This window comes from Ahaetulla prasina, chromosome 1 (assembly GCF_028640845.1).
Source record: "Ahaetulla prasina isolate Xishuangbanna chromosome 1, ASM2864084v1, whole genome shotgun sequence".
NCBI lineage: Eukaryota > Metazoa > Chordata > Lepidosauria > Squamata > Colubridae > Ahaetulla > Ahaetulla prasina.
The window spans coordinates 96,395,853-96,408,465 of record NC_080539.1 but is presented as its reverse complement, the minus strand read 5'-3'; the positions used below and the strand labels follow the sequence as shown (position 1 = coordinate 96,408,465).

At 39.0% G+C, this 12,613-nt stretch overlaps 1 protein-coding gene across 7 annotated transcripts in view; it reads left to right on the top strand.

Annotated features, from left to right (window-relative positions):
- The window catches only part of ESR1 (estrogen receptor 1), a 250,072-nt gene that overhangs the window by 72,893 nt on the left and 164,566 nt on the right, over positions 1-12,613 (top strand). For 2 of the 7 annotated variants that reach the window (XM_058169428.1, XM_058169420.1), the window contains one exon: positions 11,681-11,732. The exons of the other annotated variants lie outside the window; for them this stretch is intronic. The gene's annotated coding sequence lies outside the window, so the exon portion shown is untranslated. The remainder of the gene's footprint in view (positions 1-11,680; positions 11,733-12,613) is intronic. 7 annotated transcript variants of the gene reach the window in all.

The window sequence follows — 12,613 nt, the reverse complement described above, 5'->3', positions numbered from 1 at the left end:
TTGGAGCAGTTCACATTAAGTTTAAATCTATTGTGTGCTCGTGTATTGTTGCAATTGAAGCTGAAGTAGTCTTCGACAGGAAGGACTTTGTAATAGATGAGTCTATGAGTTAAACTCAGGTCTTGTCGAAGGTGGCGGATTAATCTTTTTGGTAACATCAGTGTGCTTTCTAGAATACTTTCCCAAATGCAATTGCTTTGTAGCAGCAATATTGGCGATTTGGAACAAATCCTAGCCTTGCAAAGAAGAAAGGATGCTTTACGAGAGTCCAAGAACTGGATGACTCCTAGGATTTTACTTTTATTTTCTCAGAATTCTGAACTAGAGCAATATCCCCTTGTCAAAAAGTAATTACCAAATGCTAACGGTTAAGCTGATTTAAAAATAGAGGGTGTCATTGACAAGAAGGCTCTGCTGTTCTGGGCCCAGATCCACCCATGCGCTAGAAACAATTCAAGTCCTGGCAAAACCTTTGGTGATGCTTTACTTGGTGTAAATCTAAACTAAGAACTTTGGCATTTAAAAATACCCTTTTGTAAGGTGATTTGCATTTTAATTAAAATCCAGATATTGCACTTCAGTGAATTAAAATACTGCTTTGCAGGCAAAATGTATGCATACAGAAGCCAGTAGGGCTGTTATGAAGTGATTACGACCAGTAGGCAGACAGGCAGATACTTGTGGTCATGCCACAGAACAGTGTAATTTGTAAGACACTTAGGATTACTACTTGAAAATCTAATCAATTGGTACGAACAGGCATTTCATGAAAAGGAGATTCTTACTAACAGAAGTCCTTTTTGCTTTAGCATGACATTTCTCATATAAGTTCCAGTGCAGTTTATTGGTGTTTATATTAATTGGAGTTTATATAAAATAAAGCGTCTATTATAAAACATAGATACAAGGGAATTTTTTTCATGGAGCCTTCTTGATGCCCACTGGACGTCATGCTGGCTGGGGAATTCTGGGAGTTGAAGTCCGCACTACTTAAAAGTGTCAAGATTGAGAATTGCTATTGTAGACAATTGCTAAATGGCAGAAAAGATGCAGAAAGAAATGAATTCTTTGCTGCCATTTAGTGTTTGTGTGGATTCTTGCACATTTATTGTAGCTTCATTCGTTCTCCTCTCTTGGAAAAAGAAACTGGGCAGTCAAGGATGGGAAAAGGGGTAGGATTTTTTTTAAAAAAATTACAAAACAAAAAGATTATAACATTTTTGTAAAAACAACATTTACCTTCCTGTGAATTATTTCATGAAAAGGCAAGCCAACTCTAAGGCAGTGTTTTCCAAAGGAATCCACAATATGCAGTCAAAATTCCAGCTGTAGACATAGACAAAAATATTGTTTCCCGATGAAAGAGGAGGAAGCAAAAATTGAGACTTTTTTCTGTACAAATACTGCTTGCTGATCTCTTTCCTTTCCTCAAAATCCATATTATTACACTAGAATCCTCCTATTTTTAATACAATTTTATGAGCCCTAGACCATGACCCAGCTTACGCTTCCCTAGAAGTAAACTTGATTGATTTCCCTGAAGGTTATACTCACTTAAGAATGCAGATCATTATTATTTGAGTTACATAAATAATCTGAATATTTTATTGTTGTGCTTGTACGGTTCATATGGTCAGCTGCCAATCAGAGAAACTCAGCATTACCAGGGAGGAGGAAAGCATTGTGCTGGTGTCAACATACATGGACAAAGGAAGTTTGATATTTCCACTATTGAGCAGGCCATAGAAACTATTTGTCTGATGTGTTTGTAAGGAAACATTCATGAGACCCGACTGATACTCTAGAGCAGGGGTCTCCAACTTTGGCACCTTTAAGACTTTAAGCTTTGCTGGCTGAGGAATTCTGGGAGTTGAAGTCCACAAGTCTTAAAGTTGCTAAGGTTGGAGATCCCTGCTCTAGAAGTCAAGAGTGAGGCAGGTTGGACCTGAACTCTTCAGTCTTCACTCATATCCATTGCAAGGGGGTCAAGGTTTCCACCAGATATGTGTTGTGCTTCCCATATCAGTCCCTCTTAGAACTTGTGTCTGGTATACTCCTCTGTATAATTCACTTTCAGGCAACTTGTTGGTCAGCATTTGACTCTTCAGATCAAAAGTTTGGGTAAGCAAGAATCTGGAACAAGAGTTGTTAGAGACGAAGACAAGAAAAGGCACCTGGCCAACTTGGTACTTTTCCTTTGTCTTTCTCTTGGTGATGATGACAAGAAAGCACATAATGTGCCGGGGCTGAGGCAGATTAAATACGCTGCCATTTTATAAGGATCACATCATACTGACCAGGACAGGATGAATTGCCCTCAGCAAAAAGAGGATCTGCAGCCATAACCAATGAAGCTCTCCTGTGATCTAAAGTATGTTATCAAGTATCCTAGCTGCCCGCTCTTCCCTGCCACAGTTCAAGCTATGGCGGAGATGTGACAGTGGTTATAAAGGAAGGGCATTTGATTTGAAAAATGTATTTAGTAGTCTAAGTTCTGTATATTTTATATGTGTATACGGAAGAGGCAGAACCTTGGTTTTGCTATATTCTGGCCAAAAGATTGTCAAATGTATGACAAAAGCAAGGATTGACAACTGTTACTTTTGAAGAAAATCCATTCAGCAGAAATAGAAAAAGGTACAGATAGATTCCAATAAATCAGAACTCTAGAAATAGTCCTTGCTTAATGACTAGTCACATAGCAACCATTTGAAGTTATGATGGACTCTCCCCAAAGGTACTTATGACCCTCATTCTGGAATTGTGATGGTGGCACACCCCATGGGTACATGACTGCATTTTCAGATGCTTGGCAACCAGCTCATTTTTATGATCGGTTGTAGCGTTCTGCAGTTATGTAACTGTGATTTATGTTTTTTGCCAGCTTCCGGCCTTTTGTGCCCATTTCTGGATTGCAAAACAAGCTTGTAAAATCGGATTGGTCATGTTGGTACCTTGGCCTACAACCGTCATGATTTAGAATGGAAATTCCAGGCTCACTATGGTTGTAAATCAAAGATTACCTCCACTGGATGGAAGACATTATGGGCTAATGGAAGAAGTAGTGGTGTGGGCTGCAGAGAATCTGCTGTGTTCATCTTCTCCTCTTTCTACCCATGGAAGCATTCTACTTGGCACTCCGGTCAGACATTTCAGATCCAAAGGTGTGTGTGTGTGTGTGTGTGTGTGTTCATGTATGTAATATAACTGCTAATCCAGAGATTTAACAAATGATTGGATTTGGCTTCAGAGAGCAACTGTTCTATTTAATAAAATGCTGCTTTTTCATGAACAACACATCTCCAAGGGTTTTTTTAATTATGTATAGTCCACTATAAAGTATTATAGTAACAAGGCATGCATCTAAACCATTTACACATCCACATATGTGTGTATGTTCCATATTTTATGTATACATACATGTATATATACTTCAGATTCGTGCTGAAAAAATATGCAATATCTGGTTAAATAAAAGCCACTAGAATACATGTAACCCAACCCTCAGACCCTCCCTCAAAAGCTTTGGCTTTAAAGTTCCATTACACAGGTGCACACAGGTTGCAAAAGCTTGTAATACTTGCCAGGGACCTCCAGAGGAAGGTTTACATATCACATGTGATAGCAGAGTCAACCAGCTGTAGTGTGTAGGAAGAAAAACACCACAGAAATTCAATCTGCTACTTCCCCTTAAGGCACAAGAATGATGGGTACTACCGCAATAGCCCAGGAAGTCAGAAATTACAATGATCCAGCATATCAGCAATCTTAAAAGGCAAACATTACCTACTAATTCTATCCCCACCCAATTTGTCTCACAAGTCATTGTTTTGTTCGCTGTCAACGGTATGATCAGTTCCAGGTGCAGCTATTTTGGAACCATGTTTTATTCCATAGTATTGATGCTTGAAGGAAGGCTGTAATTGTTCCTCTTTTCATATCAGACCCATACTTGAAGCCAGTCACATCAATTTGGCATATGGGACAAAAAATTATGACCAGATAGTCCTCAAGTTACAACCACAATTGAGCCCAATTTGCAATTTATATTGCTAATTTTACGACTTTTCTTGCCACAGTTGTTATGCATTTGTTAAGTTAGTAACATGGTTGTTAAATGAATTTGGATTCCCCATTAACTTTGCTTGTCATAAGGTCTCAAAAGTGATCACATGACCCCAGGACACTGCAAGCGTCATAAATATAAACCACTTGCCAAGCATCTGAATTTTGATCATGTGACCATGGAGATGCTGCAACGGTCGTAAATGTGAAAAGCCACCACGTCATAAGTCACTTTTTTCAGTGCTGTTGTGACTTTGAACAAAGATGAACTTTGTAAGTTGAGGACTACCTGTAAGCACCTCTTCCATTTCCCGAGTCTTAAAATAATTACATAATTTGCTATCTTTTTGTGGAGTCCAAAATTGGGAACAATCTCATTCTGTCTAGTGATGGAATTAACCTTGTTCTGAAATAAACCCTGATGAAGCTAACCCATTTTACGTCTGAGGACCAGGCATGTATAGGCCTGCAGTGTTAAGTCAATCTGTGCTAAACCACTTGCAATTCTTTTACTACCAAATTGGAGCATATTACTCTAACTTCATCTTGCCACGTTGAAGAGAAGCCCAATCAACTGAAGACTTTGTCATATCCACCTATTGTAAATCATTCTAATTGTTTCTCAGGGTACCATTTATCATTCAAGACCAAGCATCTCTAATGGAAGCGGAATGGATGGTTGCCAGAAACAAAGTGCTTTTATTGTTCTTGACTTGAGGATTTCCACACAGCTCTTATTCATGGAACTGGATATGTTCCGTGAGAATTGTTTGACATATTGTAAAGAAACAGCCAAAGATATATGGCCATCTATTTTCCTTGTTCTCCTGTTACATGATGCGTAACATTATTAAATTATTATTAAACATATTCTCTTTCATGAGACACACATTTCTGGATATAAGCTATCTAAAAGCAGTCTGTTGCTATTTCTTAGATATGTGTTTAGAAATAAAAATTCAATGCTTTTGTTTTGTAACGCAGTTTGTTCATCAATGCCTTGTCACTGGTCCATATAATTGACATTACAATGAAACTCTAATATCTCTAATTAATTGAAGCTCCATTGATGTATCAGAGGCCTGCCTTTCAGTCTGGTGGGAGAAGATAGTAGTCTCCAAACTAAGGAACACATTTTGCTCACCCTTTTCCATGCTTAGAGATGAGACATTTTTTCCATCAGATTTTTAAGGCTGAGATTATTTTTCTACTTTAATTACCTTCAGCTGGTCCGGTATGCAACAGCAAAAGCAGCAATGGACCTGCCTCCAGATGTCAGTGTAACACCTCTGCTTTGTGAGTTGCACTGGTTGCCAGTGTGCTTCCAGGTACAGTTGAAGGTATTGATTGTTATTTGTAAAGATCTACATGACTTTAGGGGCCCGATTACTTGAGGGACCGTCAGGATAATATGATCCTGCAGGGTTGGCGTGTTCCTTTGATTAAACAATGTCATTGCTCCAGGTCACAGAACAGCACCTTTTCTGTAGCAGCCCCAGTCTTCTGGAATGAGTTTCAGACTTTGAGATCTGAATGTCCCCAATTTTGTTGTTGTTTAAAAGAAGGTCTGGCTCTTAACTCAGTGCCTTCGGTGAGGGAGAGCGAGAAGCTTCACTTCATCATGTTTGCTATCTTTTTTTTTCTTTACTTTTTATGTTTTATTGCAATTTCTTTAATTGTTGTGAGGGTTTTGTACCATATAGGCTTATTATTAATTTATGTTTTTAACATCTTGGCATTTTTCCCCCTGTAGTTTGTTAGCTACCACGAATGTTCACTAAAGTAGAAAAGGATATATGTGTACAAATAAATCAATATGTAATACTATTATATAAAGATATGCTACTCTTCCAATGCCAATACATTACCCAGTGCATTTTACCAGATTTAATTCATCTTAAATGTTTGGAAAAACAGAGCCAAAAACCTATGTACATGTACAAACTAATAACTATACTAATACATAATTAAAATTACAAACAGATAAAGATCAAAGATAATATCATCTTCCTTTTACTTCGCTGTAGGAAAGAATAATTTCCCACAGAGGAACAAATTGGTAAAATTCCAGCAGAGACAATATGGAGACTTCCAAACTCCATCCAATATGGCTACTGGAAAAGCTCTTTCTGTAGTCTCTAACAGGTCTGTTACACAGGTAGAGCCTACGGAAGGATCTTTCCAGCAATTTATAGGAAATGACTAACTAGTCTGATATGAGAGGGAGTAATCCATGATGAGTCTTGGATTAAAACTCTTCAGAACTTTAAAACTCTTCATTTCTCTGCACTATGCCCAGAAACAAATGGATATCCAGAGTAATCTTTGCAGGACTGATATCATATAAGTCAGTGGTGAAATCCAATTTTTTTTACTACCGGTTTTGTGGGCGTAGCTTGGTGGGCTTGGTGTGGCTTGGTGGGCATGGCAGGGGAAGGATACTGCAAAATCCCCATTCCCTCCCCATTCCTGGGGGAAGGATATTGCAAAATCCCTTCCTACTCTGGGGCCAGCCAGAAGTGGTATTTGTCGGTTCTCTGAACTACTCAAATTTGCTGCTACCGGTTCTCTGAACTGCTCAAAATTTCTGCTACCAGTTCTCAAGAACCTGTCTGAACCTGCTGGATTTCACCCTTGATATAAGTACAACTTGGAGCCATCAGATTCTTGCAGATATAAAGCATTCCTGGGAGGCTCTGTTCCCAAGCCCTTGTTCAATTAGCTAACCTTACATCTTCACAAGGGATGAAGAAAAATATCATTCTATTTAAATATATTTTAACTATCAAACTGATTATGGGTCAATCTGATTGATTCCTTTTCATAGTGTTTCAAATGGCCATGAATATTGCTGAGAGTCTAGATAAAAACCGACCAGAAAAATTATTATAAATTAATTAGTGGCCTATCCAATTCTAATTTTGTTCATGTGAAACTCACCAGGAAATTCCCATTGAGATTATTGAATATTCACCAGCATCATCTTAGACAATTAAGAGGGCTCAGGAGAAAAATTAAGCAGTTGCCAAATTTTTGTTTTTTTCAATTCTGGAAGGCTTGTTTCAGTATAAAGAACTTTGATATCCTCTTATATTGTTGTTTTAATGATTTCTTGTGCACCTAAATAGACAGCTATTTTCTGTGACTGAGTAATGAAAAAACTGAACCACTTGTTTATCACACCATTAAAAAAACATAAAGTGCTGCTGTCCTAAACTATATTCTGTTCAAGTTTTATTGGAATGAAGAGATATGCATAAATATTGTAAAGAATGGGCTTTATACACAAGTAATTATTTATAACTGGATGTGTGCAGTGTCACTGTCTATCCTCACTTCCAACTGCTTTGATGTATTACAACATTTCTGCTTCCAGCTGAACTTGTAGCACATTTATAAGAGCGGCTGTGCAATGCTTTGTATTTGATTCCAAAAAATGCTTCAGAATGAATGAGTCCAAATCTTTTACAAGTTTGACTTCTTAACATAACTGCATCTTTCTCCAGGATCTTTTGGGAAAAGACATAGCTGCTTAAGAAATTTCAGCCTCATGGCATATTTGCGGCCCCGCAAACTCCAGAAGACCTTTTCAAAACTGAAAAGAAAGCAATGTGTAGCCCTATTCCTAAAGCATATTGTGCAATATCTAAGTAAAGTTGTGGAATATTGTGTCTTTGAGCAAACTAATATACTTTGAATATTATAATAACAACAACAACAACAACAGAGTTGGAAGGGACCTTGGAGGTCTTCTAGTCCAACCCCCTGCCCAGGCAGGAAACCCTACACCATTTCAGACAAATGGTTTTCCAACATTTTCTTAAAAATTTCCAGTGTTGGATCATTAACAACTTCTGCAGGCAACTTGTTCCACTGATCAATTGTTTTAATTGTCAGGAAATTTCTCTTTAGTTCTAAGTTGCTTCTCTCCTTGATTAGTTTCCACCCATTACTTCTTGTTCTACCCTCAGGTGCTTTGGAAAATAATTTGACTCCCTGTTTTTTGTGGCAACCCCTGAGATATTGGAACACTGCTATCATGTCTCCCCAGTCCTTCTTTTCATTAAACTAGACATTCCGAGTTCCTGCAACCGTTCTTCATATGTTTTAGCCTCTAGTCCCCTAATCATCTTTGTTGCTCTTCTCTGCACTCTTTCTAGAGTCTCAACATCTTTTTTACATCGTGGCAACCAAAACTTGACAATATATTTGACAATTGATGGTAAGAGGGGAAATTATGGTTAGTTAAGTCTTTAAAGCATTTATTTAATTATGTATTCATTTGTTCAGTCGTTCATTGATTCACAGTGTCATTCATTCATTTACTTTCGATAGCAATCCATTTCAGCCAAATGACTCTAGCTGACTTATAATTCTTAAAAAAATAAAAAATAAAACAATCCAGAAAAGAAATACCCTTAACATATTCAGAATCCCAGGCTCTGGTACACAGCTAAATTTTAAAAGTCTTTTTAAAAGCCAGCTGGGTTGGGACCATTCTAACTTCTGAGGGAAGAATATTTCACCAAGCAGGGCCCTTAGCAGGGAAAGCCAATTTTCTAGCTCTGACTAGTCGACACTCTTTGGCTAATTGGCTCTGTACCAAACTGCTGGATCAAATTGGATAGGTAGAAACTCTTGCATTGCTATCGTGGCAGAAATTGCCTGACAGAAATTAATCGCATTTCATTATGATTTATTAGCCACTAAAAAAAGGTGCCATATTCAGCATCAGAAAGAGCTTTCTCCCAAAGACTAGTGAACATGCAGGTTCTCCAATTAGATGCTCTTCAACTGTGGTGGCCTTTAACTTTCATAATTCCTAGTTTGCATTAATAATCACTGTGACTGCCAGAATTGCAAGAACAGAAGTTCAGCACAGCTGGAGATACCAGGTTGTGAAAAAGCAAAAATTGTTTATTTTACCCTAGGGACTTTGAGGCAGAAGGTAGCAAAACTTCTGTTGACTTGATAGCCATACTGGAGGTCTATGGAGATTCTCAGTCATTCAGGTCATGGCTGTCCCAAAGGTGCTTTTTCAAGAGGCAACTGAACTTTCTGGGTTTTCTTTGAAGACATTTTGCTTCTCATCCAAGCAAAATGTCTTCAAAGAAAAACCAGAAAGTTCAGTTGCCTGTTGAAAAATCACAGCCATTGGGACAGACATACTGGATCTTTGCCTAGCATTGGAGGCCTTCCCTCTAAAATGCATACAAACAAAATCTAAAATAGCTGGGGCCACATTTTATATTTCTAATTATTTATTGGGATTTGGGGAGGGGTTAATTATTATTGGATTTTTAAAATGTTTCTTATTGCGTCATGGGTGAAGATAAGGACACAGGACGCTTGCAGCCAGTTAACAAGTTTATTCAGCTCCAGTAACAGCAATGCCAAACTGAGCCGTGGCAGCTCTTTTTAAACGGAAGCTGTCCGCGACTTCAGCCACTGACGCGTGCTTATTTTCCCGCTCTGACTACAGGCTCCTGATTGGTTCCCGCACCAGTCTATTCGATATCTAACATTTCTGTTTTTTGCTCTTATTTTATAAAATAAAGGATAGTAAAATCACATTAAAAAACAAACTGAGTTTAAGAAAGAAGGGAATTGATAGTGTGATGGTGTGATGGTATGAAATGGAATATGTTTTATGTTATATTTTAGATTATGTTTGTTAGTTACAATACCCTGTATTCTGTTCTGGGAAGTCTTGGGGGGGGGGAAGGGGAAGATTATAAGTTGATTGATTGCCATTGTACAGAAATAATGGTAGAATTAAACAAGTTGGAATGGTGTAAAGTCGGGGCTGCTCGGTAACCACTCCCGAAGGGAAAGGGTAAGGAAAGAGGAGTAAAGAAGGAAGAAAGTAGGTAGGTAGGTAGGAAAGAAGGGAGGGAGAAGAAAGGATAGGAGGAAAGATAGAAAAAACGAAAAAGAAAAAACAAACTGTAGCTTTTTTTCTTTGTCAACAGAGGGCATTTTGAGAGAGAGAGAGAGAGAGTCTTTTAGACAATTTATTAAAAAAAACAACCCTAGAGGGAGTGCGACCTTGAAGGTCACATGTCTTCTCTGTGATGAGGAAGAAAGCTGCATTTTTGTCCTTTGGGGTCAGATAGAAAGAGCTACAGAAATCTGAGAAGTTAATGACAAGTTGGGAGAAGCAATGTGGGTTGTTTGCAGGAAATAAGGTGAGAAGTACTAAGTGGGCAAAACAGATTGGAAGAAGAGACGGGAAAAAAAACCCCACAGGAAATGCACAGAAGGAAAGTTCATAGCGAGGACATAAAGATCAGGTAGACAGGGCGACGGAGGCCAAAAAAAAGAAAAGAAAAGAAAAATGGTTATTGGGTAGAATTAGTAATTCTAATTACTCATTCATAATTCATAATTAGGAAATTATGGCAGGAAGTGGCACTTTAGATACTTTAAAGCAGTGTGTGACTATGTGTGGGCTAGAAGGAAAGGCTGGGAGATGTTGAGAGCAAGGGAACTCTGCATTTTTTGTGTCCTATCAGAAAAGCCAAATCACACCTGGAGCGATACCATCTTTTGTGGGTCAAAAACAATGCAAACCAAAGAAAAAGAAACAAACAAACAATCCTAAAGTAATAAGTAACCCTGATGTTCTCTCCTTTGGCACTGCTCTGCTCTTTGATCTTTTCTGATCTGTGAATTGAGATTTCTGCCAAAAAAAGAAAAGAAATGGTTACTGAAACTCTGAGGTCCTATTTGTTCCACTTGAGAGATGAAAATACATTCTTATGTTTACACAACACATTAAAAAAGCCAAATAGCTAGTAGAAAGGTTCATTTTTACTAGCTCCTTTGTCAGTGCAAAAATGGGATAGCCTTTTTGGTTATGTTTTGTTTTTTTCCTCAGTTTGATTGGAGTATTTACTGTTTGGCAAATACTGATTCCATATTTCAGTCATATGTGATGCTTAGTAGCGGAACGGTATACAAGGAGTAGCTCGTTATTTGATGTAATAAATCCTTAGCTGTGTTGAAACTCGGCTGTACAGTTATGTATTAAGAGAACTTTGCAGAAGCAGAAAAAAACAATAGAAGGCAAACATTTGTTCCAATGTGGGCTGAGGAAAGTATTCTCCAAAATGGGAGACAGTTAACAGGGTTGGGCTTCAAAAATTTCAGCAATGGGTTCTCTGCCCGGTTGCTGGGTGGGCGTGGCCATGGTGGGTGTGGCCTAGTCGGCGTCCTGCCCCATGGTGTGGGGCCGATTTTTGGAGGCGAAAACTGCCTCCCACAGGCTCTAGAGGTCCTCCAGGGCTTCTGGGAGGCCCATTTTGCCCCCTCTCTGAGCCTCCATGTGGGCCCTGCACTTACCTCGCATCCAAAATGGGCCACGTGGAGACTCCTGGGAGGGGCCGAGCGGGGTTGGGGGTGGGAGCGGTTGGGTCGGGTCGGGGTGGACAGGGTGGAGCGGGCAGGGCCAGCCAGGGGTGGGATTTGGAGGTTTTCCGAACCAGCCATAATGTTAGCTAAGGGTTCTCCTGAACCTGGGCGAATCCATAGCAGCCCACCCCAGTTAACAGTATCAAGTGAACCTTTCCTTCCTCCCTAAGTTATCATTCTTTCTCTTTACCCCTCCTCCCAGGGTCAAACTCTGCTCTGAACTTGTGCTGAGGGACCCAAGCAGATTTGGAGAGGTGGGTTGAAGGGAACAAAAAAAGATTTCTCAATCTGTAAGAGCAAATCCAATCACTTTTGCTTAGAAGATCAACTTTAAACAAAGGTTTCAGCATTTAGATGCAGGAAGCTCTGAATGAAACAAGAATGGTAGTATTAGTCTGGGAAAGCTTTTCAGGAAAGAATAACCATACAGTACTATTAAATAGAAGGAAAATTGGATGCTTATTCTGGGAGGTGATATTGTTGATTTCATACTACCTGCAAATCTGGTTGCTTCCCAGTTGCTAGAAACAAAGGGCTTTTACACACATCTCTGCATCATAAGGATTGTGTCTTTGTGAGCACAATCAACAAACTCTTATGACACCGGAAATGCTGATTTCCTATCTAAGCCCTCCTTCCCAGCTTGGTTTCGTAGCAGAGAGGATTGTAGATTATAATCAGCCATGAGATGTTGAATTCCAGATGAAATTTAAGGCATATTTAGAAAGGCTAGCAATGGATTGTGAGCTCTGTAGTAGCTTTGAACAATTAAGCCCTGGTGGCGCAGTGGTTAGATTGCAGTATTGCAGCCTAACTCTGCCCAAAGCCTGGAGTTCTATCCTAGGCTTAAGGTTGACTCAACCTTCCATCCCTCGAGGTTAGTAAAATGAGGACCCAGATTGTTTGGGGTAATAGCAGACTTGGTAAACCGCTCAGAGAGGGCTGTAAAGCACTGCGAAGTGGTATATAAGTTTACATACCATTGCTAGTGCTATTACTATTTGGACCATTTGTTATTAAATCCTTATTACCTTGTATCATTATGCTGTAAAACACTATGGAGCACTATATACCTCTAAATGCATTGCTATTGCTATTAAGCAAGATAGGGAAACCTATCTTCCTCCTGATCCTC